A 27,712-nucleotide genomic window follows, 5' to 3' on the forward strand; every position below is an offset into this window, starting at 1 on the left:
CTTCCACTCATTTTATCCACAGTGGTCCTCAGCAAACCAGCTCTGCCAAGCTACAGAGTTTAGCTTATCCGGTGCTCTGCCCACAACTGATCCTTGGGGAATCCATGGGGTTCTGCAGCTGCTAACGTGTTAGCAAATTACAGAACTTCCTAATTATTTTTGTGGTTTCAAAATATGCTCTCCTATGTGCAAAACTGTAAATCTCTCAGTCAATCACATAATAAATAGATAAATAGATGTCTCTATATAATTCCTAGTTGAAGAGCTCATTCTCCTACAGCTCCAGCACTGACTGCCACCTAAACTCCAAGTCCATTGCTTCGGATGCAAGACATTTAAGGGTGAACTGGAGAAGAAATCTAGGGTAGAAAAGCCTCCTACTAAAAAGGGTTTTTGCAGAAGCAGCACAGACCAAGCCAAGGATGAGCCAACTTCTGTCCTTTATCCCCCTTATCTTTCCTTAAGACTAAATATGCATTTTAAATAGCATCTTGGTTTGAAATCAACATTTTTAATAATTTTGATCTCTTCTTCATCCTGTTAAATAGTCTAGACCCAAATCACCCTTTGGTTTCAGTCTGAGCTGTCTGCCCTCAAGGTTCTAAAATTATGTGAGTTATTTCTTCTCTGCTAGCAGCTCTGCCAGCTCAGTGTTTGTGCTTCACTTTCAAGGGTATTTTATTTATTTTCTTCACTTTCAGCTATTGAAATCGGCAAGAACAAATTTATATAATGAGCCTTAATAACAGTTTCTCCCATAAAGTTCCCTATTTATCTCCCATTGTAGTGGCTTAGAAAGTACAAAAATGATGGAAAAATATAGGTGTAGTGATAAATCTCTGGGACTGATAGCGAATAATTTAAAACAGTCTTTATCCACGGGGTGATGCTTGGAACCCACCTGGTCTGCATGAACCTTTCCCAGTCACTTCGAATCCTCTTTCCATAACACTCACAGTAGTATCCTCTCCACACACACAAATAAAACCCTGTTTATTCCCAATCTGTGCAATCTCTCGGTCTGCAACACTCACCCCACATCTCCCACCTTGATCTGAATGTTTTTGCTGTCCTGGATCAGTCAGATAAGCTGAGGTGCTGGGAGCACACATGCAGTGTGCCACATAAAAAGCTCGAGCGCTTCCCAGGAAAAGGGGTTTAAAGTTATTAGCAAAGATTTTTTCTGTTGTTATTTCCCTCATAAACATTATTTAAGGAAACTGGAGGCAGTGGAAGAACAGACTGTGGGGTTTTTTCCCTAATCAGCAGGACCAACACTATTTTGAGCCCTCCCCTTAATCCTGCAGGCGGAATGATCAGCACCAGGACCCCCCTTGGACACACACACACACACCTGGGGTACACCACTCCAAGCACCACAAGACTCACCCTCCGAGCTCCTTGGGAAGCAGCTACAGACTGAGTTTGTGTTTTGTACAGTACCAGGTACACTGCACACCAACAAAAGCCATGTCAGCATTTTGTTCTTAACTATTTATCCATTTTTAATGGTGGTAAGGAACCAATATCACAAGTGCTGCCTTTGCAGAGAGGATGGAGTCCACCATTTATTCCCCACATTTTTTTATTTGCAGACCCATCCTCAGGCAGGTCAGAGTCCAGTAGGGCCCTGGCTCTATCCCCCTTTCCCTCCAGCACTAATTAGCAATGCAATCCCACAAAGAGTGAAGTTGCCCGAAACCTCCCCTCACTCACAATGATTTATGTTCAATTTGTACAAATGGAGAAAATGAGATTTCAAATTTCAATGCCATTTCTGCAATGAGGTGATTAAAAGAGAGAGAGGTATTGCGTTCTACTGTATAGAATATTGATCCCAGTGCTATTTTCCTTAGCAATAACCATTAGCTCAGTATTATTTGCAAACCTCTAATGTGAACCTGGAGATGTAATTTACATTTGTGCTTTACTTATTTGCTTTAACAAAACAACACAAAAGCTTTGGGTCTTTCAATCTATCCTTATTGTCAATAAAATTAGCAGTTCATAAAAAAATTAATGTATATGCAAAACCATCACTTCCTTGTAAACTGCACCGAGACTGTAAACGTTGCCCAGAACAAAAGGGAGATAAAGTATTAAAAGGCTACGGCCATTAACAAATTGAATCCCAACCAAATTACAAGGAGCTCCCTTTTGTCTCATTTCTTAATTTCTGGGCCCCTGGGAGCCCACAGAAGTTTAGGAAGTGTGGGAAGGCGTCCCCGAGGAGCAGGGTGTTGACAGGGGGTGTCTGACAGGGATGGACGTGCCCAACCGGCTGTGCCACCACCAGAGCTGCCCGTGGCAGCCGGGACAGGGCACAGGGCACTCCCGTCCTGCAAACGCTCCTGGGGAGGAGGCGACACAACAGAAATGAGAAGAAAGAGCACAATCCCTGCCGAGGGCGGCGGGGGCTCGTGGCCGTTTGTCAGCACCAGTCCCTGAATGGGACCAGGCAGCTCCTCGTCCTGCTGCTGCTCCCTCCAAACCCATCAGCTGCTTCTGCTGCCTGGCACAGTTTAGAAGATGAGAACAAGGAAAGAAGAGGGAAAAAGGGAGGAAAAAAGAAAAAGCTAATGACCCATAATTGCCATGATAGTGGAATAGGGCCCGGGCAGCTGTTTTACATTCCCGGTATGTATAGTATGCAAATATCTACAAAGGGCCGACACAGTTTCTCTATTGTGGATCCTGAGGGTAACCAAATTAGCCTTTGGCAACCATGGTAATTGGGAGGTGCTGTTCCCATTAGGAGTCCTGCAAATTATGAAGAAAAATGGACCAAAGGCTTTGTCACAAATAATAATGCCGAGAAGAAAAGAGCAGGCGGCCGGCTTTGCTTTCTTTCTTTTTTTTTTTTTATTCCTACATTGTGTTGTTAATATCTTTCTGTTTAGTAATAAGAAAACAGTCCTCGGTGCCCTGCCGGACCCTCCTGGGCTTTCCATGGCAATACTGAGTTCTGGGAATACTAAATATGGGACAGAAACATCAGTTGTGAATTCCCCAAGGAGAAGCCCCCGACCAGCCCCCATGTTCAGTCAGACAACACTGACACTGCTCCGTGCCAGGTTTAGCTTTGGGAATCAGAACTGGGATGAAAACCCAGAGCTGGTTCTCTTATTTGCACAGGCCACAAAGCACCAGCCCTATTCCCTCCCTAACTCAGATTCACGCAGCTAAACACAGATTTGTTCTCTGAATCGCCCAACTTTGCTGCACAAGAGGCTCCATTTCCCACTAATGATTTGAATTTGTCTTTTACTCTCCCCACCTTCTTTGATCATCCCATAGTTCTCAATCTCAGCATGCAGAATCCTGTTTGATTGTTATGATCTACTAAAAAATTCACAACTGCCAACTTTTTGAGTGGAGCTCTCAGCTGTGACACCACAAGTCAATGCCAAACACGTTAAATGCTTTTGTCTCTAACACTCAAGAGCAAAGCTCAGCGTCCCCATGAACTCTCCTGGCTGAGATCCTGCTGAGCTCCCCACACTGTGACATGGTCACAAGATGAACCCACAAGTGCCACCAGCCAGAGTCAGCCCCAGCCTCTGCTCTGGGAAAAAAACCTGTCCTGCAAAGTCCAATGCTTTCAGAGAACACAACACTGACAAGGAAAATTAGAAAAATTAGGTCTCAGTTGTTTTTATATATCTTCCCTAGTCCGATGTTTTGCCCAACTGGCAGCAGGAATAGTCCCTGACAAGTGACTGTAAATTCCAGGAGAGCATCCAGGTCTTTTACCATACAGAAGATTCAGAACAACTTCAAGAATCCACACTCACTGTGGTGGTCGTAAAACCGAAATCAGGGAGTTTGATAGAAAAAAAAAAACAATTACAAACCAAGTCTCACAAAGAGCAGTCGTGTTTTAATTTTTCATGCTAGGACTAACCCTTCATCTTAAAACCGCTGCAGCACAAGTCTTAACCCCAGATCTTTATTTTTTCATGGTTTCCCCTCAGGGCCTCTTTAAAGAGCCGGCAGAAGAGTCACTTCCCCGCCGGTGCAGTTGGCACGACTGCAAGTGTACTTAAAGTTTGCGTCTGATCAGGTTATGTGTATTGGATCTGAAACCAGTTAGTCAATTCCTGCTGGTCCCTAAGTGGCGATTTGTGGTAATGTCTACATCAATACTCACAGAGCTGCGAGCTGCTTTACGTAAAGCAAATGTCTGCAGGATGGAGGGGCTGCTCCGAGGGCTCCTCGCTTAATGGAGATGTGGCTGGAAACACAAACACGCGGATACAACACAAGTGCTGCTGTTAAAAGGCCCATCCTTCACCCAAACACACCCAGAGGGGACGGGCCGGCACCGCTCGGGCACACGCTCCCTGTTCCCGGCCATCTCCTGGGCAGCCCCTGGAGCCTCAGCAACTGTGACCAACCCGGCTGCCCCGGGCTCAGCACCCCCCAGACCCACCTCTGCCAAATTCACTACAGTGACTGTTTCTCCCTTTTCTTTTCAGCACCACTCCTGGTCCTTCCCTCCTGCATCTCCTTCCTCCCTGGATTCCAAATGGTGGATACAGGGCACAAACGAGAAACAGTAGAAGGTCAAGGAAACAAACCAACCAACCAAAAACTCCACACTAAGGCAAAGTGTAACAGAAAATTAGAAGAAGGTAAAAGATGTCATAGCACAAGAAAATTATGATTAATGTAAAAGCAGGAGGGGATACTGCTCAAGTTACAAATATCAGAGGACAACTCTGAGCAATAAACAATATCGGATTAAGCTTCTACTTTCCAAAACCAGTTTTTTTCTTTAATATTTTTCTTTTTGGTCCCAAATAGAACACAGACTCTTCAGAGCAAGGATTATCTCCTGAGTTTGCAAAGTGCACACAACACGAGCTGACCTCAGCAAGGCCCTGGGGCAGCACTACACCTACAGGTGTGTGTCCTGGACACAACTTCCTTACACGTCACTTCTCTGTGAGGTGTCCACAGCTCTTGTCGTACCCCACAGATCCTCCTGCATGTTGCTGCTTCTGCTTCAGAGTGAAAACCCACGACTTCCACAGCAGCTACACAGCAATTTACACCTTGTAAGTCATTTAAATACACAGCCTGAAGTGTAAAATCTGGGAACTGTCAGCAAACCTCAACTTGGCAAAAAATTGTTGCTATTTACTACAGTAAAGTGCTTTCTGTATACCAAAAGCTGGCTCTGATAGATCACATCTTATCTCAGACAAAAATACGGAATAAATGATCTCCCAAGGTCTCTTCCAACTTGTTTTCCATGACTTTATAAAGAAAAACAGCAGAGCACAAATCCTACAGGTCAGCCCTGCCTGTACAGGGCAGCCCTGAAATTCCAGTCCTTTAGAGCACAGAAATTCCTCTTCTGCACCAGCACTGCAACAACCTTCTGTGCTCCAAGTCTCCAAGATGCTCCAGGATTGAAGATGCTACTTCAGACCCTCATTTACACCATCTAAGACTTAAGGGTGTCAAATAATAAAATCAGCAGGAAAAAAACAAACAGGATTTGCCAAACCACAGCAAAGAAAACATTCCCAAATCTATCCAATCTCTGCACCCTCAGTTCCTCTGTGCAGGCGAAGAGGGTTTGAGCAGCATTGTTCAATACAACTTCACTTTCTCTAACTATAAGAGAGGGATCCTGCCCAACCACTGCAGGCCGAGGAGCCAGTTACTTTTAGAGGAAAGGGAAGGTCAAAAGCATTATTAATTTATTCAAATAGTTTTCCTTAAAAAGGAACACTGACTGACCCTCCTTCTTTGGAAGCTCCCATGGATCTCAGGGGAGAGAAGTCAGGTTGAGCAGGATCAGACTCTCCGAAGGCTCAGAGAAGAGCACGGGTGAGAAGCAGAGCTGTTTGTCTGGGAGCAGGTCCTGGGAGTATTTGTTCATGGTCAATACATTTTAACCAGTGACTGCTGCAGGCTCTGTGCCATGGAGGGAACAGCAGCTTTGTTATCGCTTTGGGGGCTCACTTCAGTTTTATATTCACATTTGTTGTTCTGTTTAGATCAAATAGTAAATGATCGGCAGGAATCCTGTAAATCTGAAAGGATGCTCATTTACTTCCCACAATTTTTTCCCTACATTTTCAGAGATTAGTGCATGTAATATTTTAAAGCCCTGGCATAAATATGCCTGTGAGGGAGAGCTCATATTTATACACTTGTAGAGCGTGTGATCGTGATATCCACGTGATTGGATACAAGGACGTGGTAAAATGCATTTAACACAAGCTTGTTTGGGGCTCAGGGCCAGTTCTACCCAGTGAGATGAAACAGTTACATCTCTCACAGTGGCTGAGAGCTGAAGTTTTCACCAGAAAAGAAAGAAAAAGTCTGTATTTCCAACTGAAAAAATAACATTAATATTGGGGATGTTTTAGTATCAGAAAATACTAATTTTAGAGACTCCTTAAACTAAAAAATTTCAATTTCTAATTTTTCATCTGAGTTGCATTCATGGCAAGTTATGTAGTAGATTCATCGGACAGAAAGCTACTTTAGAAAACACATCAAATACATATTAAAATAAGAAAAATCACTGAACTATAATAGTCAAAATAAGGTGAAATCAAATCTAAAACTCCATCTCAATAATTGTCTTAATGAAGCCTATGCAGGCATCAGTACTTCTACTAACAACACAGAAAGGCAAAAGATGGAAGAAAAAGTGGGATACATGGAATATTCTGGAACAAAGGAAATTGAAATGCAGTAACTGCAAAGGTTACTATCATTAGGTTATTATTCAATCAAGCCTGCAGTCCATTGTTAGGAAGCCCTGAACTAACCTGTAGCCTCCCTGGGCTCTGATGGCCCCCACACTGTCCTGTTTCCCCATTCCCTCTTGGGGAGGACAGATCAGTTTTCCTAATTCAGGCCTTCTCTCCACTCCAAAACACAGGCAGGATTTATTCCAGGAGATGAAATGACCAAAGAGTGTCCTGAAGAAGAACCGTAGGACAGGCCACACATGAAAGGCAAACGTGTTACCCAACAAAGCAGTTGAGTACTTCAGACAAACATGGGAGAGGACCAATATTTTGTCTTGGTATTTTTTTTTTTTAATTATACAGAATCATAGAATTGTTAAGGTGAGAAAACATCTTTAAGATCCAAACCCATCCACCATTAAACCACATCCTCGACTGCAGGCAACCGCATCAATTTGGGCCATTCCTTAGTGCAGTTGCTGGGTTTTGGTACTGCCAGGTTAACACCTGTTCCCAGCAGTGTGGCTGAACCACAGCCATGCTCCTGCGCTTCCAGAGAAGCGATGGACACACTTCAGAAAGGGGTAGGGACACCACATCCTCACAGCAACCACTGCCTGCCACCAAGGATTTTGGCCAATCAATGGCTCAGCTCTGGGCTGATGGGATGAACTTCAGTTCCTTCCCAACTTTAGCCCTTCCGGCCACCACTCAACACCTGGGCAAGAACCAAGTCACAGCAAAGCCTGATGGGCTTTGACAAACGACAGAGCACAAGCAGAGTGAAAACTCTGCCAAGACCCTGACAGGCTCTCTTGGTCCTTGTGCCCACAGAAATGGTGTTGGAGGCAATGAAAAAGCACACGAGCTCACTCCCATGGAGTGGGAAAGGAAAAGGTCCTTCATTCACCCACTCTGTGGTCACAACCATTCTGTCTCCCAAATACCACATCAGAAAAGAGAAAAAGAAAAAAAAAAATCTTTAATGAAATTCATGGATGGGTTAAAACATAAACTGACTAACAAAATAACAGGAAGAATTTTTCGCTATGGATATTTCAAGGGTCTCTCCGTCCTGATGTCCTTTCCGCCTCTGGAATAATGACTCTCTAATCCCTGATAACGTTCCTCTCTTTCCATTAGAGATGTGGACATGGGGCAGTTGGGAAGAGGAGAGCACCAGCCTGACCAGCACCAGGTCAGTCCCCTGGTCACTGGGCAATTCAAAAACGGCTTTGAGCAAGAAAATGCTCTTTTTTTCCTTTTTTTTTTTCCTTTTTTAAAAATTTTTTTTATTTTAAATAGTATAACTAAGCCTGTCTGGGAGCACGTACGCAGTTCATCTTCCCCAAAACCAACCCGAATGCAACAGTGTTCGTTGTGAAAAGCGGCAGCCACGGTTTAAAACCAAACAAACAACTTAAATCAAGGCAAAAGAGCAAAATGAAATACCTAAAGGGGGATGTGGGTCGAGCGAAGACAAAGCAATGGACTGAACCCACCTGGAGAGCAAAGCCAGTCAGCCGGGCTTTGGGGCGGGAGGAACATCGGCTCGGGTGCATGTGGCTGAGGAGCGTCTGGGGCCGCGCCGGAGCCGCACCGAGCGCTCCGCGACTGCCCACGGCCCCGGAGATTGGCTGCTGGAGCCTGCTGGGGAGGGGGGACCAACTGGGAGGTGGTGGGGGAATCTGGCAGGCTGGGGAGGGGGCCTTCAGATATTTTATTTTACTTTTTATTTTATAAGCTACATACATGTATTGCAAAACCTCCGTTTATTCCTTCTGGGTCATATGAGGGAGCCACTGGCAAAGATAATAATATATGAAGCAAGAGAACGAGAGAGAAAAAGGGAGGGAGGGGAGGGAAGGAGGGAGGAAGGCAGAGAGAAGCAAAAGGCTTTCTATTATTCGGGACACTGGTGATGCACACTGAGGCAGTTGGAAGATTAAATTAAGTATTATATCTGCTGACCCCATTGCCATGGTTACCGGACAGCGGAAAATATTAATCAAGGCAAGCCTTTTCAGCTGAACATACCAGAAAAAAATGCTAAATATAAATATATATGTACATATTTGCTGCTCTGCCATGCTAATGTGGGCTGCCAGCAACCAAACCACCTGATATCACCGAGATAAACAAATTTAAAATATCCTTGCCGCACAAGAAGGCTGACGTCAGCGTGGGGAGCGCAGTGTGGGGACAGGCTGCAGCACTCGCCCTTCAGCCGATCAGAAAGGGAATTTGAATAAGGAAGGGCGACATCTTGCTGGGTGCCTGAGCTGGGGAGGCACTTAGGGCTCTCTTCCTACCAGGAAGAAAGGGACCAGCCTGTTGTCCAGGGTGAGTCCCGGCCGCAAGCTGGCTCTCCCATGCAGAGCCGTGGAGTCACATCCAGACCATGCGTCTCCTGCGGGAAATTAAAATGATTCCCACCAAGTTGGTCTTCACCTTCAAACCAGAATCATGCTCAGAGGAGCCCCAGCTGCACCTCGGGGAGGGTTCTTTGTGTGTATGTTCTGTGTACGTGACCTGCAGGTCTCTGCCCTCCTGCAGGTGTGTGACAGACCCGGCGTGCGGGGGACGGACACAACATCCCCGCACTGACGCACAACACTCGGGGACCTGAGGCGGCACAATAGACACGGCCGGGCTGGAAGGAGAACACTGCCATGAAATTGGACTGTATCTAATGCCAATAAACCCAAGTCTGGCTGCACCTGCAGCCAAGGCTCTCCCGTCTCACCTGGGATGGGGCCAGGTCTGTTCACAAGAAGCCCTTAAGCTTTTGGAAAGAACAAAATAAAACCAACCCAAACCCAGGCCAGTAATAACACTGATAGTGAACTATTATCATCTTTTTAACTCTGATCTTAAACACAGAAATGGGAATAACAGCACAAATTAATCTTTCCTTTTCCACCGAGTCAATCACTGTCATAACTAAACCCTCATTCTCTGCTCACCACATACTAAAAACAGGATGTCCATATGAAGGCAGTATTTCCTCCCTGTCACCATCTTCACTTTGCCTTGTTGCCTGGTTTTGTCTGTATTTTACAGGTAAGTTTTATGCAGCTGCTGCTGACTTGATTAATTTTCCCCGAGATTTTCAAACCAGCAGAACACTGAGGTGACAACTGCACATCCTTAGCTGTGACCGACCCACACATGGAGGTGTAGAGAAGAGAAACGGAAATACATTGAAAAATAAAGAAATAATGAGCCACTAGATCCAATGAGAAAGCCAAGTATTTTAAAGGTATTTGAGATGGAAGCAATCAATATTTTCTCAGAGAAGCTGTGGCTGCCCCATCCCTGGAAGTGTCTCAGGCCAGGCTGGATGGGGCTTGGAGCAAACTGGGCTAGTGGAAGGTGTCCCTGCCCATGGCAGGGATTAGATGAGCTTTAAGGTCCCTTCCCATCCAAACCATTCCATGATTATATGAATACATTAATAAAAGTAATTTATAACTGTTCTGTGGAGCTGGATACATCCCAGCCTGCCCAAAATCCAGCAGCCTGAGCTCACCAATGCAAATATACATATAAAATATTGTATAGATTATACAAAACAAATGTTCTGGTTCATTTACAGTTCTATAAAAGCAGAGCCAAATTTACTGAAGGCATAAACAAGTACATCTATTTCATTTTTAAAATGTTAATGAAGAATGAGATTGTTATTTGTTCTTGGTCTATTTTGTGATTTTAGCCAATAGTTCTAGTGATAATTATCAACTGTTTATGTTTAGATAAAAAGCAGCCCATATGGCAATAGCAGAACAATCTGATGTTTAGATCCTCAGCTACATGTTTTCTATAAATAATATGATTGAAGAACTGTAACAAATTATTTTATCAGTCTAAAAGCAGATACCAATATATAACAACTAAGAAAGCCATTTACTCATTATCTGCAAATAATAAATACCTTCCCAAGTACATTTAACACTTAGCAAAAGACAAAAATATAAAAATACAGATATTAACCCATAAATGCTTACATTAATGTATCTTAAAATTTACTTGTTAATTTCCATGGATGCACACACAATATCAGATGGGTTCTTATGGAATTAAAGGACCTGCCTAATTTTGCACACATAAACACACACTGTTATTTGATACGTTTGTACCTGAATCCTACCCCGATCTCATCCCTATTCAAGCTGTCCTTCCCATTTCTCAGATTCCAAACCTTACAAACGCCCTTCCTCAAAGAGACCTCGATCCTCCACCTGGGAATCCTCCTCAGGTTGGAAAATATTTGCAACAATCGAACTAACGTCATTCTCAACATTACAGCAACGTTGCACGCACCCGGAGAGAAAGGCTGCAGCAAAGCCTTCCCGGGATTTTCGGTGTCAGTCCCTCAGTCAGGATTTCCAGGTTGCACACCCTCCTGCTCCTCACACAAAGGAGCAGCCCCAGCCCCAGCCCCAGCCCCAGCCCCAGCCCGGTGCCGGCCCAGCCACCCCTTCCTGGCGGGAAAATGATTGCGGCACAATGGCCGGCACGGCCAGCGCAGGGCAGCTGTGTCATATAAATTGTCAGCAATGACCATAAGCACTCAGAGAAACAATTTAATTCCTCACTCCCGCCATCATGGGCTGATATATTCTTTCAAGGTCATTACCCAAGGCTAGGAGGGTCGCATGATTAACGAGTGACACGTCCAATGAGGGCGGCTGTGCCTGAGCAGGCCTTATATTAATTAGACAGAAGCGCTGAAAAATAAACGGTGCCTGGCAAGGAGGGGCCAAACCTGCACCTCGATGGTGCTGCACCTCCCCAAACTCACTGCCACTGCCCTGCCCCTTCAGCCACCACATTCCAGCAATTCACAAGCAGGATACACAAAAGGTGCTTCTTTCCTGGTTTAAATGACCTGGGCTCTCACCCCAAGTTTCCCCGAGTCTTTGTTTTATGCTTTTCTTCCTCCTTGCCATAACTCACTTACTTACACCACATGGAAGCACGAGACACTGCTGTTCACAATTAACTGTGCATCTCCGGAGCAAATTTAAAACAAAAAGTCCCAAGGTTTGCAGGTTCCAGAGCAAACACTGGCCCATCACTGACACCTTTGGCAATCTAAGCCCATCTCCCCCCAAACCCCTTCATAACAGTTTTGCAAGTTAAATGTTTTTCTAAAACCAAAAGCTACCCCTCTGCCCCTGGAGCCAGCAGGCATTCCTGACCACATCTCCTGCCTCACCACAAAGGAGAAAACTGAAAATCCCCTCGATGAATCCCAGCTGATTTCCAGACACTGACATCAGTCAGTGATGAGAGGAGACTCCATGTGACCAGTCATCAGAATGGGGATTGCGTTTCAATAGCAAAGGCAACCAAAAAAAGCCCCAAAGCCTGAAGCTGCTGCTGACACCACCACAGAGGAGATTCTGTGATCCCAAACTCCTTGTTCATGTCCTCAGCAGACAAAATCCACCTCCCTCCCTCCATCACGGCCTCTCTAAGGGATACAGGAGGATTATCCATGGTTATTAATTGCAGTTCTAGTAAACACCAAAATGGTCAATGTGCATTTTCAGGCACTCTGAACAGTGACCACACAGGCAAACCTGAGTCTGAAGCACAACAACCAAACACAAATAGGAATCCCTTCCAAAATTCCATTTGGCTGTTTTTCCTGCATTCATGATGACCAGCACTAAGGCAACATGCCCGGGAATACACCTTGGCACAGCTCTCACCATCTCAGCTGGAGTGACCTGGTTGGGGGAATTTCTTTTTCTGTGTCCAGCTGGCTCTGGAGAGGCCCTACATGATTCCATATGCCCATGATGCCAGGCTATTTGGGAACATCCTCTCTCCCTTAGCTCTGCTGTTGGACACTTATGTCCCCTGCTAGTTGGAAGCTCCAAATTCAGGTGAGCCCACGCCCCACGGGGCTGAGGCCCTGCTGAAGGAGTGTCCCAGCTGGAATTCAAGAAGAAAGTACTAGAGCACTATGCCATCTCGCTTCTTGGCACTTATATGTTTTCTGTAACAACAGAAATAAACCCATTTTGAACATTTATCGCCCTTCTCTCAGGTTTCTAGACAGTCCATAAAGACAAACAAATATTATGCCCTATGACAGAAGGAGAAACAGCTACCCAAGATTAACAGGCTTGCAAGGATAAGCAAATAACAAACAATGGGAACAACAATAAATAAGGGCACACAGCTAGCCAGCTTTAAAAATTTCATATTTAAGGAATAAAGGCCCCTCTGACGGCTGCAGCCACTACCCAAGTGCTCTACCATGATGCCCCTCCAAGGAACTGCTGTAAATAGCGCGGCTCCAGCCCAGCCCACAAACCCCCCAATGCCATTCCTTCAGCCACCAGCTGTCTGAAGTTTATGAGTGAGTACAAAAGTACTTTAAACAAAGACAGGGTACTCAGGATCTGCCTGAGCAAGAAGGACCCAGTTTTCCAAGACTCTCAGCATTCACAGCTTCAACTGACCTAAATGAAGTCACCTCAACAGCTCTGCAAAATTGTGTTCAAGTGTTCTTGATATCAGCTATTCCACCCACAACACCAAGAAGCCTCCCAGCTACTCAGGTGACACACTGGAAACCAGGACACCTCCTGGTATTTTATCTTACAATGGTCACTAGACAGGACCCTCTCCTCAGTCACAGCCAGATTTCTGGAGATGCAAACCACTCACCCCTCACAGCAGAGCCCAGGTACCAGGACCTTGAATCTCTACATCTTTCAGGCTGGAATCTTCCAGACTCCTCGGATAAAATATCCCCCGGCATTCCTGAGGCAGAGAAACCGTCCTTGCTCCATTCCAGCCAGCAGGTTTCCAGCCCCTGGTGTGGAGAGCAGCCAGTCCAGTCCCCCCACCCCCCTGCAGGTGACCCTGCTCTCTGCTAATCACCACCAATTAACTCGTTAACACTCCTAAGCTGATTTCTTCAGAACCCCCATTTTCTACTTCCAATACATTATGACAAAAAGGAATCACAGAGAAGAATAAAAGTTGAGTCTGAGCAGCATCTTTTCTAGGGTGTCACTGGCCTAATGACACCCAGTGACTCTCCTTTATTCTCACTTCACAGACTCAAAGGACAGAAGAATAAAAAGCAAAGTTCTGCCCTAACTACAAACTTTTGATCATCACCTGCTTCTTATAAACCACCCTCAAGGGTTCCAAGACAATTCCCTGGGTACACCTGTTGGGCACTTAGAAAATAACCAAAAGCTGGAAGAGGGAATTGAGACCAAGAGCCAAACACCAGTGGCTGGGTTGTTAATTAGACTCAAGAAGAATTTATTTTTTAATCAAGCCCAAACTTTCTAGCAGCGTAATTCAGATTGATCCCTTTCTTCCTTCTGAAAAATATATTAACAAGAAATTCCCCCAATTTCCCCGTAGTTGTATGAACCCCAGGTGCAACGGCAGACACGCAGATGGGACATGCAAACCATCCCTGGGTGTGGAGCCAGCAGCTGCTCGGTTCCTGGGGCACCTCTGGAACACGAGCAGAATCAAAGGGAAAGACCAGCCAGCGTCACTGCAAACAAAATCTAGCATAAAAATAATTATATAGGATATATATCAGGAATAAATAATAACTATCAATAAACCTATTTTATTACAAAAAATGAAACCTGGCCATTCCCACTGCCCCCTTCCCCCAGGGTCCCGGGCTCTGCTGTGCATCACCTGAGGCAAACACCCCCTCCCTTCCCCTCTGTGTTCCTTTAACACTCCAAAGCACCGGGGAGGGAGCATGGGAGCAACCCCACAGGTCATGGTATCAAAGGTGGGAGCTGCCACACGTGTACCCAATCACACAGGCCAGGAAAGGCAGCGGCCCTGGGGCCTGATGCTGTGCAGGGAAGGCACCTGGACACACACACACACACACACACACACACACACACACACACTCTTACCACACAAGACCCTTTGCACACCCAAACAGGAGCCAAACTCCATGTTACCCCTGGGCCTGGCAGCCTTTCCCACCTCAAGGGGTGCCCACAGTTTCGCCAAGTACAAAGCCTCACTCTGGTCCTTCAAAATGGCCTCTTCCTCCTCCCAGAGAGGGACCACTAAGGACTGGACTTTAAACATTCTTGGCATTTCCTTTACTTAATTCTAGTTTACCCAGAAACATGAAAACTGAAAAGGAAGAAAACACGAAAAGGCACCACTAGCCATAGACCCTCCTTATGACACGGGGTTATGGCTTGACCTGGTAACACTGTTTGATACTTCCCTACTCTTAAACTGCTGCATTTTCGGCCCTTTCTTGAAAGATTCCTCTTCATGTCCATAAATTGCACCAGTTTGGAAATCTGTTGGAAGAACTGAGGCTAAATCTCACACTCTCCTCCACTACCAACATCAGGTTGGGTCCAGGATGAGTTGAGGTGGAGGCAGCGCAGTCTGCACCGTTTCACAGACCTGCACACCTGAGCAGTGTGCGCTCTGTGTGTGGGGGCACAGATGAGACCTGCAGACATGGTGCAGGTCCCACCTCCTCGTCGGACAGTCCCAGCACACCCTGCAAGCAGAGCTCACACATACAGCGCGATGCCACATGCTCAGACACGATCCTGCATCTCAACAATCAGAAGCGGTTTGGATTCATTTCCCAGGCACCTGCACGCTGAAGCTCTGCAGATGCATTCCCCGCAAAGCTCGGGACAGCCATTTGAGCAGGGGCTCTTCAGCACCAGCATCATCACTACGAGCAACATTCCCTGGCCTGACACCACACAAAGGCCAACATTAATCAGAGAGGCCAGAAAGGAAAGATATCTCCCTACCCGTTCCAGTCCCTCCCTCCCAGTAACAGTCCATTCCTGCACATCTGGGAAATGGAAACAGCGCTGGGCTCTGCCAGGTGGGCAGTTCAGGTGAAAAGCTGACTCGGGCGGGCTATTTTTAATGTCTTCCCTGTGTAACCATTTACGTTACATCTATTTAAGTGCGTGTGAGTTTACGTGTTAATGCCTGCTCACATCCAGGATAAAAACACATAGCACGGTAAGGCAAATACATGGAAATACAGACAGAATCCAATTCCTCTGGCAGACCACACAAAGGCTAAGAAATGAAAAATGCACTCACGCCCTCTGACACCGTGGCCGAGTGCACACGCGAGAGCTCTCGTGGTGGGACTGAAGGCTGCTGCTGCTCCCTCTCTCCCTCTCCCTTCTCTGCTAAGGAGACACTTTGAGCGCCGGGATTGCTCACAATCTGGCTCTGTGATCCACATGCAGGACTGGTAATATGCCTGCTATTTCCCTCTCTCCCCCCCATCAAACCTCCCCCCCCCCCACCCCTCTTGTTCTCATGTTCAGTGGTTATTTTAGCTTAATGTGGTGACATCACAGCTCGCTCGGTAAAGCCCTTGCTGTGAATACAGAGCGCGGCTCCACTGATCACTTCCAAACGATGGGATTTACTGAGGTTTGATATTTAGTGCTCGTCCCCACGGCAGAAAACGCTGCGTCCTGTGCAGCTCTGTGTGGGTTTTATTGTGGTTTGCAAAGCCCCGCTGCAGCAGGGGGAATGGTGATGTGTTTCATTCCCTAAATTGGGAGTGAAATCTGGGAGAGACACTTTTATAAGTTCCTTCATTTTTTGCTAGCAAAGAGAGCAGCTGGACACCTGTCTGTTGCAGTCCCCTGAATTTGGGGGGGTTTGTATGCACAGGCTGGAAGGAGATGGTTCTTAGGTGGGGGAGAGATGGAGTGCTGGAAGGCATCTCATTTCTCAGCATCACTGAGGAGCCAAACCCCCACCTTGTATTAAAACAAAAATACTCTCTGAATTTTTAAAACTGCACCCCTCTACAACTGTTCATCTATCAGTAATTCCTCCACCCCGTTATATCAGATCTGCAACAGCCTCAACAGCTTTCATGATTTTGTTCCATGTTCTTCTAAAACGGGAAACAAAGAAACAGCACATGATATTAGAAAAACTTCACAGCAGAACAGATAAGAGATGCAGGAGGAGAATAATGCAGTCAAATAAGCTTTCCATTATTAACAACCGAGCCCCGAGGTCTACGGGCATAGTCCCAAAACCTAAATTATCTTAAATCATGAGGTTACCAATAAAGACAGCTTGGGACAGCAGAAGGGGTCTGTGATTTCAGGGGGTTTGCAGACCACATATATATGATTAACATTTCTGTGGTACAGTTTATTACTTCATTATAATATTTTCCATCACAAATGAATAGGTAAAACACCTGGCTATTAAATATAAACCTATCCCTCAGGATGATCAGATTATCACTTGAATTTAAAATCTTTCTGAATTTTTAATAATGCATAACAAATAAGATTATTTATGCACTTTCTTGGCTCTGCTTGCAGGCCCACAGTGACGTGCAGCCGCCTCTCCTGAAATCCAGGTCTGCGGGGGGGACACACTCCCTGCTCCCCACCTCTGCTCCCTCACCCAGCGATGGCCCAGATCCCCGCAGTTTTGAGGATGAGGGATTTTGGGGGGATTTGGCCCCAGCCAGGCCGTCAGAGCGCAGTAATGAGCCCTGCAGAGCCGTCGGCCACGGCCGTGTGGAGGCAGCATCTGAGGAATCAGGGCAGGCTGATGGAAAGTCAAGTGGAGGCCTGGCTGTCTGAAACCTCTTCAATAGATCTGTAGTCTGGACTTGAACCCTGCCCTCTCACCTCAGGGTCCCATATTTCTTCCCCCACCCCCCGCGCTCCCTCCGTGGTCGGCGAGGGGCCGCGAGTGACCCCGGCCCTGCCGCCGGCAAGGGAGGGGGAGCGCGAGGGGGGAGCAGCACCCCTGACTTCCTCACAGGTAATTAAGGGACTGTTTTCAAGGTTGCATGGGTAAAAGACAATTCGGCCTAATGAAGCATCGATCGGCCGGCGCGGGCAAACAGGCACTGACATTCACTCCGGCCCCTCCGCCGGTGGAGCCATCCCGCCATCGGCACTGTCCAGGACCCGCCTGCGGACACGGCCTGGCACAGCTCCTCATCCCACCGTCACCCCAACCTGCACGCTGAGCGGGATAAAAATATTAGCTACAGGGGCAAAGTGGTTTTGTGGTGGGTTTTGTTTGTTTGTTTTTCTTTGGGATGAACGTTGCTCGTTCCCACTCTAACCCCGCCAATCAGCGCTGGCGGGGCTGGATGCATGAGGTCAGTTATGGAGATGCAGGAAATTACTGGGGATTGGCAGGGCTGGTTTTGTCAATTTGTAAGCAAAACCCTGTGTTATTGCCAGGTTTTCATCTTTTCATCACTGTCAGCCTGTGCCGGCACACAAGAGCTAAAAGCAAAAATGCCTCAGAGGCTGCTGGAAAATTAACAGGGAGGATTAAAAATATTTCTGTGTAAAATAGAAATAGGAAACAGGTACTTACATTAAAAAAATAAAGCAAATTAAGCCCCCTGGAAGTGCTGACACATCCAGCTCGCTGCTCACCCTACCCAGGCATCTGCTCCCTGGCTTGGGAGCCGAGCGGCTCGGCAGCATCGCGCTCCTGGGCTCCCAACCTGCCCTCGCCTCACCCAGCCCCTTTCTTCTGGCCCAAATGTTTGCATTTGTAGGACGTCTGAATGGTAATAAAAGAGCCAGGAAATGATAGTTGTGCCAAGTAAATTGGGGTGAATGCTGGGGGAGGGGAGGCCGGATCGATTGTGAAACAACTTGTGCATTATCCAGGAAGGATTTGCTCACGGTCCTGCGCTGCTCCACCGTATGAGAGGCCCCGCACTCAACAATAGCGTGTCCCCTCGGAGCAGGAAACACAAAGGGAATTTGCTCTGATTCAATCCACACAGTGAGGCCCCTCTGGGGCTAAAGAGGGTCACTTTTACCCTGGCTAAAAATAAAGAAAAAAGATTTTTTTCCCTTCTTACACACACTCACACACACACACACGATCTGGCTGGGGAAAGCAGCCTGCCTCCACTCGACCAGATGCTTAAAAATCATGAGCCTCCTCTCTCATTTTTTCCATTTAGACTTTAGAATTTATCAGAATTTACTTGAAAAAAAAATTTAAACAAGTAGAACACGATCAAAGACCAGCAAAACGGCCTCTTTCTTTTATTCCATTTCCTTGTCTAACAAGTGCTTTTCTCGGGGACTGCTGCAGCACCAGCCCCTAATAACAAAGGAGGTGACACTGCGAGGGCACAGAACTGTAAACTGAATTTTAAAAGCCACACGAGAGCCTGGATATCAAGGGTCTGCTGTATTCAGATATATTTGTTTTCTAATACTTTGCCTTTTTAGTTCAGAGTAGCAGTTTGTGTTCTGCTCCTAAACCCAAATTCTTCCACCGCGCACAGGTCGGGAACGACGCAGCAATTGTGTGCCACACCTGCTGAAATTACACACAACAGCAAGTTTTCCCTAAAAATCACTAAAATGTAGCTCAGCAGATTCTATCTGCATTCATTTGGTGGAACAACAAGATATTGCTGGGGACAAACTCAGCATAAAGCGGCCCCGAGCCCCCCGAGTTGGCGGAGCTCAGCCCAAACAATGGCCGCTTCCCATTCACCTTTCCCCAGCTTTTCAAAAGAACATCCCAGAAACACAAAGCAGCAGCGGGAAATGGCAATTTTATGAATCCTAATCAATCAAAGGGCTTATTAACTCAATGTGAAGCCAGATTAAAATCTTTAATTATAAATCGTGCTAAAAGGAAAAACAAAATGTACTTATGGTACATTGAAAATTCCGGATATTAACATAGTTGCCATTATCTCTCGCAATATTAAATTTCCCCTCCCTGCCCTGCAACATGCTCACCTTTTTCTGTTCCTAAAGAACAGAACCGCGGAGCAAACTCATTTTTCTCCTTCCCAGCCTTATTAAAATGTATTCCTGCTCCCCACAGCCGGGGCTCCGCGGCAGCGGGGCTGTGGGAAGCCCCATTCCAGGGGGAGCGGGTGTTTATTAAGTGGGCCGGGTCAGAGTTCCAGATGATGTTTTTTGGGCCACAACCCAATGTGAAGCATTTCTGGCAATGGAAGCGGCTCGTGTGTCCGCATGGGCGGTCGCAGGACTGCAGATTGAGAGCCACAGGAAGGGCCTCGGCGCGTGAGGGGCCACGGGTGCTTTTTTATCAGGCAGACGTTGGGAAATGACCACGGCAAATGTAATCCCGGTTGGACGGGAGGGGGAGGGAGAGCAGGGAATGAGCCACATGTTTTATTTATTTGTTCAAAGTCACGGTCATCCCATTGTGTCCCTGTCCGTGCCTGTCCCCTGGCCCCGGTGCCGCGGTCAGACCCGCAGCAGAAGGCGCGCACCCAACTTCTCCAACACACAGCATTTGGCTGGGAAAAGGTTTCTTTTCCGTTTGGAATATCAGCATATCAACTCTAACTGTTGTTGAGTGTGAGGTTCCCTGTGCTGCCTCTGCAGCAGGTTCCCTCTGCACCCCAGCCTCATGCCCGTCCCCTCCGCGGTGCCACATCCGGAACTAAAGATCCTTTTCTTTTTCTGCACCAAATTTTTCAAAGGAGAGTGAAATTTCCTTTGGAAAAAGATCCTACAGGACACACTCAGATTGTGATTCTAGGTCATGTTTTGCATAAAATTTCTATTTTACTTTCTCTCAATGAACACTTCCCTGGGATTTATTCCTCAAGTACTCCCCAAAGGAAGAGCACCTTTGCTGAATTGGGATTTTTCAGATTTGCTGTCACTTTTGCAACTGTAACTGAAACCCCAAATCTTGTTTCTCTTCCATAAAACTTAAGGAAAACACAGCCAGTGAATTTGAAATACAGGTTTAGTTTGAAAAAAACTGGGAACTTAATTCTGTATTTCACAAACAACTGCTTGGCTCCAAAATGCTCACAAAAGGGGATTTCACACCTTAGGGAAGGGAATCACCTTCTCTGCTTTGTAATTGCTGCCTGACAGTTCTGCAACCTGTCCTGAATTTCCTCTCCTACCCCCAGTGCTGGGATTCCCTGCCCGGCTATTCCCAAACCCTCTCAGCCTGAGCAGGGACCATGTCTCACTGAGCTCCTCGGGCAGGTAAATCATTCCTAACGCTGCTTTCCAAAACAGGAATACACCTGTCTGCACATTGCCCAACAACACAAATGGAAGAGTCTGATGACATGGAATAGAGAATTTTAAATCTAATCCATCTGGGACCAAACCTTTCTGTGCTCAACATGCATTGCTCTGATTTGTGTTTTTTTTACCCCCAAATACACCGTCGCACGTGCACTGCGCACATCTGTTCTTGCACTGAATATTGCTGCTGTGGCCTGTGTCCGGAGCACGGAGCTGCACGCTGGGATTACCCTGATTAACACACTCTGTCATGGGCTGAACGCCCCAACACTCCCGGAGCCCCTCCAAGCCCTGAGCGCGGCGTCGCAGCGACGCTGCTCCGAGGACGTTCATCACCAGTGGCCAGGCACCGCAGCCCCGGATCCTCTCCAGCTCCTGCCTTTCAGAAAAGATCCTTTGTGCCCAACTCGGGTTTCATTTCATTGCTTTTAAATTTGTTCAGCTTGACTTTTGACACTTCAGAGGCTTAAGCCTTCTTTAAGTACAACAATATAATAAATATTTGTGTTGCCAAAGGAAAAGTGGATCCGTTGTTAGTGTTAGGGAAAGCAGGATCTCTTTTTCATTCGTTTGGTATAAATAATTCACACAACTATGTGCATTTTATAAACATCATCTTTAGGAAACTGATACTATCAAACATTTTCGAGACAACACTCAGCAGCATATAAATATGCACAAAGTATTTACTACAGCGGATCTGAAACTAAACAAAAAAATTGTTAATGAAAGCAGAAAAATAAAGATATTTTATGTAAATAATTATGTTAATACAAAGTGTTTTCAGACTTATTTATACAAATTAGTCATCTGAATGACAAAAAGCTTTGACAAACTACAAACACCTATCAAAAATCATATTATTTGGCTCATTTTCCCTTGCAATTTCCATCTTTAGCTTGCCTTAAAAAAGCAGATTCAGAACCTCCCCTGCTCTCTGTCAGTACAGCAGGAACAAGCCCAGTCAAAGGCATTTTCTTTACTTGTATATTTAAAAAAATTGGTTTTGTGTTTTTCTCTTCAAAATATTTGAAGAAATTGAATTTAAAAAAAAAAAAATTCAAAATTAAACAAGATAAATCCATTTTAATCCACAATTATTTTCCCTAAAATATTTGTGTGAAGCATGTTTGGTTCAATCAGAAAAAAAATAATAATTGTATTTTCAAGTAACAATTTGATATGGAGCAAATATCTTTTTATTTTCCAACAGAAAACACTTTAAAATCATCCAGGAAAGAAACAATATATTGGTGTGTATGAACTACCCAGAGCTCCACTGCTGCATTTTTTGCACTTTTTGCTATCGATCTAATTTTAGGATTTAAGTGTTCCTGGTTTTTTGATGGAATGGGATTTTCTTCTTTCCAAATTACAATTTGGAATAAAACTTCACGTTATTTATAAATTCGAACCATAAAATCCCAAACAAACTGTTTTAGAGGCTCTTTTAGCTGTCTGGGACTGCCATGCTGTTCAGCATTGCGGTCCCACAGTGCCCGTCCGAATTCCATTATTCCCGAGAACAACAACCCCGTTTCTCTAACAGATGCTTCCACAGGCAGTGCCGTGGCCGGGGACAAAAAGGCTCTGCGGCGTGAGCAGTTCCAAATCGTTTAATCTGGATTAATCTCGCTCCGCGTTTGCCCACGGACCCGCCCTCGTGGGGGGCGACGAGCGGCACCCCGGGGCTCCAGATGCCCAATTAGCCCCGGCCCGGCGCGGGCTCGGCCTCTCATTGGGGTAGATCCATTTATCTTCCCCGCTCCCGGGCGGGGGGGCCGGGGGAGCCTCGTTCGCCTGTTGTCAGCGGGCATTGATCGGCCCTTCCCGGCTGGTGCCGGGGTGAGGGCAGGTCCCCCCGGAGCCCTTTGGGGGGAAGCTCTATTGAGTCATGATCCGAGCGACTGCTCATTGAGGAAAACGGGTATTGGCGTCCCCATCAGCACAGACACCCTGGGTAAGCTTAAACAAGTCCACTCTGTTAATGTCAGGCCACGGGGGACACGCTCAGCCCCTCCACTGACCATTAGACCCCTTGATGGAGTGGACAATAAACTTGACAGGACAGGCTGGACACTGCTGGGGAGCGTGGCTGTGCTGACAGCGCACCGGGGGCTGTCCTCCACTGCCTGCCCATGGTCCATCCACCTCTGCCTGTGCTCTGTGCATCCTCCACTGCCTGCCCACGGTCCATCCACATCCTGCCCACAGTCCATCCTCCACAGCCCTCCACGTCCTGCCCGTGCTCTCCCCAGGCCCAGGTGGGCACTGCCCGTACCTGTGGCAGGTAAACTGGACGCCACATCTGCCTCAACCAGCACCAGAGGAGAAGCACCCTGGGGACTGTTCCCTAAAAACACCGCAGCCAACACGCCAAACCCCAGACGGGGAAGGGAAATTCACCACGTTTCAGGTTTTTGAGTTAATTTTTTCCCCTCCAATTTCTACTGACTGGATATTTTGGAACCTGTTTCTTAACCAAACTTCTATGAGGAAAAAAAACTGCTCTGCCACTAAGAAGAAGGGACTGTATGCAATTAACTGCACCTTGGTTACACCACCTCAAAGGCAGACTAAGAGCGGGTTATTTCATGCCATGTTCTTGGAAAAGAAAATAATCAAAATGGGAAAATAACAAAATCTACCACGCTTCTCCATCCAGAGAACAATTCTTGGGGGAAAAAATCAAGTTTCAAAGTATTGATTCTGCATTCATCAATCAAAACCAAAAAATTATTAGGAAATTCAACCTTAGCTGTTTTCAGATAAAGTATTGATAATTGCATTTATATTATTTAAAGAAATTACATTTAATTTTTTTCTTGTTACATGTGAGCTTATTAGTATTTACTTTCTTAAGTTTCTGCCAGTAAAAAGGGCCTTGGGTTTGACAGAGCAAATTTTCCAGCATTTGGAAGCTTTTATCCCAATTTTAACACCTTATCTCTTTTCCTCTAGAGAATTAAATGATATTGCATTAAAACAGAAAACGATATAGAATTTTAAACAGTCCGCACAATTGGGGAACTGACAGGTCATTAAACAGCTCGACTGGAAAGAAACTTCCTCCTAAAAATTTAGGGGTTTCCATATAATATAGGAGCATATATATATATATACACATGCACATACATATTAACATATATACATGTGCTAACATATGTAACAATTTTTCAATAACTAAATAATTTGTCTAAAATTAATTTAAATAAAACCTACCTCTTAATATTAAGTACTTTATCAATAAAAAAACATTAAACCTGGAGATTTTCTTTTAACCTAATAGTCAACAAAAAGCAACACAGCTAAAGAAAATGTAAGTATAATCCAGATTACTCCAATCTGATTTGTATTTTCAGTTAAACCTTAATAGCTTTTAACAAAAGAAACATCCTTTTGGCACTAATGCATTGTCTAAGCTGCAGAACACGCTCAAATTTCAAGATATTTTTTAAAAGCCATTGAAAAAGCCCCAACAGTGACACGTTTCTGACTAACTCAGTTAATGTTGTGTTCAGATGAATCCAACAACAGGAGGGTTTTTTCCTGCCCCCCGGGTGACAGCACTTGCTCAGTGAGTTGGAATATTTTATTTTTTATATATATATAAAATAGTAATTTTTAATTGTGATTAAAATAATACAAAAAAAATTAAAAGAATGCTAACTCTTATTTTTCCCTGTAGGACCTGTTACTTTAAGATGCTACAAACAGTCCGGAATTCTCCGGGAGTGCATGATCCCAGGGCACGAGGGCACGCGGGCTCTAGATAAGGAATAATTTAGTTTATCAGAAGGTGAAAAGAAAAAGCAGAGTAGGAAAAAAAAGTCCTATTTGTGCAGAAAGCGTTCTCCAACAATTAAGTGTGAGGGCTCTTGTTTATCCCTCTGGAAGGCCGCGGCTTTCCCTGGGCCTGCGGATGCAGATCCCGGTGTCAAAGGGGAGCCGGCACCGCTGCCCGGAGCCTCACCCACGGCTCCTCTTTGTGCTCCGCTCCCCTCACATCTTCCCTCCCGCATTTCCATTTCAAGCAGCTGCACAGGCATCGCTGCACGATCAATTTCCACATCGAATATTTAGGAATACAACCAATGTATATTTTATAAAAATATTTTCATTTATTAGGAGCACAACAGGCCTCTCAAAATGAGGGACAGGGAAGCTCCTCACTGACTTGCCTTCCCCCCTGGATCCCCAAAGCTTTTGTGGAAATTCCCGATTCTGCGTCACTCCCACAATTCACTGCCTCCTTCATGAAGCAGCTCTTGCCCTGCCAGTGATCCGTGGGCACCTAGAGGTGTCCCAGTGCCCGAAATGTGCCTTTGTGCTCAGGTACCACCCCCATAGGGCCCTCTCTGTCCCCTCAGTCCAACCCTGCTGATGCTGCCCATACAGAGACCCAAAAGAGCACGGAGCACCTGAGCCATGGAGGGGGCTGGAAAACGGGCAGGAAAAACTCTGAACCCAGCACCCACTGCCAACCATGAAACCTATGAAAGGATTTTGTGCAATTAGGAAAATGTCAGGGGCAGAATCGTCCCCTCCGTGGGCACAGAGGGATTGCCCAAGCCTTTGGAAGAGTGTGCTCCCAGTGCCTGCCCGGCACGCTGCACAGCAGGGCCCCGGGTCCAGAGTGGAGCCCAGACCTGCTGTGCAGCACCAACTGCAGCATTTACACACTTCCAGAGCTCAGCCTCAGAAGGTCTGGAACGCCACCGAGCCAAAAGCCAGCGTTGCGTGGGCATAACCACCTGCCCTACGGGGTCTCCGTCACATCTGCCACAGTGTGAGGAACAGGAAACTCCCAAACTTAACTGAACTTTCACTTTTGAATCGACACAGCGACTATAATTATGTCCCAACAATCATTGAGGTCTCCCTGTGATAGCCAGTTTATGTATTATGGAACATATACAATCGTGGGAAAAGAAAAAAGCAGAACTGAACTGAAAACTGAAAATCCCCAACCATTTTACTTAGAAGGAGGACAAAAGAAAAATGGTTTAAAATATAAATAAAACCCTAAATGTTGCATCCACACAGTCTCTGTTTTCACGTCCACCGGACTGCAGTGCCATTCCCAGCACAGCACAGCTCAGCCTGTGGATCCCTCTCCTTCCAGTTCTTCCCGTGCACCAGTCCCACACCTGTGCTACCTGTGTGCTGCACCTGGGGTGCATCTCACCAGGATTCTCTACTGAAATGGAAGTCTCTACATTGCTCACGCCTCAAAGGATTCTTTCTTCCCCCTTTCTTATCTTTTCATGTGGTGTCTAAAGTCATATGTGACCACTCCATTGTTTGTAATTGCAAATTTTCTTGAATACCCTAAACCTGCTTGTTCCTTTTCCATTTTATCTTTTGCAAATCACCTGCGTGTTCCTCCTCGCCAGACACTTCCGTGCTAACCAGCAAGGTCACTGCAGACCCTGTATTGATTTTCCTCCTAAATATCCGACCGTACAAATACAGATTTTACCAAGGGTTCAGAAGTCGTCCCCGAGAGCGAATGTAAACACAAACCGATACAGCTGCGGAAACCTCCAGAACGTGGAGTCAGAGACGGACTCGTGCAGGTTCCCTGGAACAGACAGGGCTGGTTAACCCTTCTCTGGCTCAGTGGGAACCACGGCTGGGACCAAGCACTGGGGCAGAGTGGGAGCACGGCCCCGGCACCACAGCCACATTTATCCCTCGGGGGTGTGCAAATACAGAGTATTTCGCTTGACTGACTGACTTCAACATTCAAACACACCTTCTGCTATTTCAACCCACAGGGATTCGCTGTCCTTACTTTGAAGTTTATCACATGTAAATTTTCCAAACTTAGCAACCCCAACTGGAATCTTCTGGCAACCACAACAAATGCCTGCAATCTCCCTCCATGGCCGGGGAGCCCTTGGGGCTCAGCCGGGCTGATCCTGCTTCTGTTCCCCACAGAGTTTAAACGCCAGGCCTGGCACTCACCAGGAGAATGCCCAGCTCAGTCAAGGATTTAACACTGTTAATTTTTTTTATTCCACACCACCCCCCCCCAATGACTGAGTCCTCCTTTTTTGCAGCCAAGTAAGAACCAGCTCTTCCCAACAGAAATTTTCAGGTAAAACCAGATTTTCTTTTTTCTTAGCTTGGTCACTTCTAGGTACTAAAATATTTAAATCAGGATTACTAGAAAAAAACCAAACATCAAGCGTGGATGGCAAGAGAAAGGGATCAATGTGGGACTGTGCCTCAGACACACATTTGTAAGAAACCAACTTTGCATTGTTGTACCAGATGCAGTCCCAGGGAAAAACGTATGCAGGCAACAGGGAGTTAAGTAAATAATTTTTTTCTTTTCTTTGTCGATGTGTTTAGTTCTCTTCCTGCCAAGACTCATTTCACTCTGCTATCTTGTGAGAGACACATATGGTGCAGTGAAATTGCCATCCAAGAAAGCATGTCCCAGCCTGTTGAGACATCATCAAATAAGATTAAAGCAAAGTAAAAATAAAAAGATAGAACGATTTTTTTTTTCTTTTTCTTGTACAGGGAACATCTGATGAAAGTCACTGAGGTACTTGAATGCTTCTAAAGGTTTTGCAACCATTTCTTTACTTTGCCTGGTTAAGAAAAAGGCAGAAATAACAAGCCACTATCTCCTTTTTCTTCTTCAAGTTAGTGAAAAAATGTATTTCATAATCAACCTGATGTATGTGAATGAAATACAATAATGCCTTCTCTGCTTCTGAGAAAACAACACTTAAATGCACAAAAATACCCCAGACCCTGCACTGGTGGCCTCTCCACTAGCATCTCTGAGTTGTACATGCTAAAAAGGAGCCATGACAAAGTAGTCAGGCTACTAATGTACCAGTCAGGACCTGGGCTTCATAATCCTTGGGGGTCCCTTCCAACCCAGTATATTCTCCATTCTGTGAT

This window comes from Empidonax traillii, unplaced genomic scaffold (genome assembly GCF_003031625.1).
Source record: "Empidonax traillii isolate 1590-97213 ecotype Southwest subspecies unplaced genomic scaffold, ASM303162v1 scaffold23:size2178997, whole genome shotgun sequence".
Lineage (NCBI taxonomy): Eukaryota > Metazoa > Chordata > Aves > Passeriformes > Tyrannidae > Empidonax > Empidonax traillii.